Raw genomic sequence first — 2,564 nt, forward strand, 5'->3', positions numbered from 1 at the left:
TAAGATGGTTGGCAAAACCCAGAATTATTCTATTCTCAACAGAGAAATCGTAGTGATCATGATCTACTGGAAGCCTTCAACAGCCTCATATTCCACATGCAAGTAGTGGCACCATTTTCTACAGTCTGATCCAGATGATGTAGACTCCCAAGCTATTGATTTCTCCTGAAAAACTGGACTTTTTCCCACTTAGCAAAGTTTAATAGTTTGCATAATTTGCTGTTAACATGTAAGCTTCATGAGAGGAGGGACTACAGGCACCCAGACCAATTTTTTATTTAATGAAGCCTGGCATATGTAAGGACTTCATATTTGTTGTAATAAAGAATGACTGTATAGCAATATTCAAGGAAACTATTATTTTTATTTTGTTTTTAAGAGCATAAATCATTTAGAAATACAGCACAAAAATTGAGGAATTGTATTCTGGAATTATATTTTTTGTTTTCAATTTCTCTAATATTGTGATAGATAATATAAAATATTTGCACTAAGTGATAGATAAGTAGACATAAAAGCATTGGGATTATGTTAAAGTAACAGATAAAAGTGACCAGAATAATAGAACTTTGTCTTTTCTTATCCACTAATAAGTTTTTCATTTTGTTATAGTATTTATTTGATGAAACGGAGATAGCAATATGTATTGGTTTCTATTTTTGAGATATATTCATCAAATGGATCCTATTTTACCATTTATCACTCTTTGTTACTTTACTTGGGGATGTAAGTTAGGCAGTATTGGTGCTAAGTAGGGCTCACCACTAAATAGGGTAATGTTTCACTTTACAGAGAGACTGAGACAAAGAAAGAGAGAGAGAGAGAGAGAGAGAGAGAGAGACACACACTTGTACTTGCCCATGAATGTAGAGTACAGGGACTTCTAACAGTATGATTATGTGTTCAAGATATAGCTCTATAATGAAATTTCATTACATTACAAGCAAATTTTGCATGGTATCTGTATTTTATTTATGTCTGCATATTGCCAACCCCTCAATAATCTTTTAGTAAATTTATTCTAAAAAAGAATGAATTTTCAGTTGGTATTTGTTATCAATGACTAGTAACAAAATTTACAGTTCTGTAGTAATATCTGGATGTTATCCAAACTTCTGAAGATTTATTAGGTATTACTATAACCAGAGAAAATTTCAATAGCTAAACATTTTATATATGCAACACAAATATCTTCATTTATTGAATTGTTATGATAAAAGTGTATTACTTCAGAACAGATGAATAATGATACAAGGATGAATACTGAAGAGCACGTTAATTAGATGGATGGATAAAGTGTCCAAAAGCATTTGGGAAATAATTTACTAAGGATTCATTGTATGTTGCTACAACAAATTTAATATAAAATGCATGTAGGGGTGAGACAGGTGAGTGCACTCATGTGTGTACATGTGTTGGAAGTAAAGATCAATGACAATATATTTTTCTTTTGCTTTTTTTACAAAACCTCATGGCATTAATTTCATAGTTAGCTCATAGGTGCACCGAACTTAATCTCTTTCTTCTCTGTCATTCTTTTCTGTTATAATTTGTTTTCCCATGAAGAGGTTGGAGAAGTCTGTTAAAGTACAATGGCAGGAGAACAGGGGATCACAAAAGAAATGCAGTAATTAAGCCACTTTTCCTGGCAAGTTACCTGTTGGAAGGTAATGGCTGTGGAGAATAAGTTGGTAGGAGCACTTAATTATTGCAGTTTTTAATTCAACATGAACTGCTTGCACACCAAGGGCTTGATCAGTATGTGTTAATCTGGTTAAAATAGGCACCTTTCTTTCAAAATAAACTGGATGCATAATGTATGTGTCTAAAAAATCTGGTTTACAGCAACTCTGTCCTTTAGAGATAAAGATTTAGGTAGGGTTGCATTTAAAATAAACTACTTGCCATTACGGGTAAAATATGATTAATCTAACCTCAAGATTTAGTCTTTCTTTTTTTTTTTTTTTGCTTTATATACACATGTACTCACACATATATGTAATGAATAATGATGGCATATAGTGAAATAATACTGAATTCTCAAAGCCACTTACCTTTTAACCCACTTGCAATAATACCTATGCACACTGATTATGTGCCAGTTGGAACCAGGTGCCCTATGACTTCTTCTCTATTGAAGTTGTGTTCTATAAAAGACAGAAGCCCTAACCTTTGTTTAGCAAGAGAAGCCATTAATCTGTCTTCAGACTTTCCCCTACCTCCCACAGGAAAAACAATTTGCTCTTCAAAAGTTTGTTTGGAAATGAAACCAAATTCTGTGTTTCCTCTACAGATGGTTGACCTCTTTCAGTTGGTGACTGCATTACTCATTTAAACAACCATACAGGTCAATATAGTGTAATCTAAATTATTTAGTCTCTTAGTGTTTTTCAGACACTACTGACAGTTGGAAAGGCTCCAGCTGCTGCTTGTACCTGGATTTGAACCCCACACAGTGATAACAGTATTGAAGCCTGAATTCCAGAGCCTGTGCATTGATGATGCCTACTAACTCACTTGACAATCTTGCACACTGGTCCTCAGGAGGTTCTACCCTATGAACC

This window comes from Oryctolagus cuniculus, chromosome 12 (assembly GCF_964237555.1).
Source record: "Oryctolagus cuniculus chromosome 12, mOryCun1.1, whole genome shotgun sequence".
Classification (NCBI taxonomy): Eukaryota; Metazoa; Chordata; class Mammalia; order Lagomorpha; family Leporidae; genus Oryctolagus; species Oryctolagus cuniculus.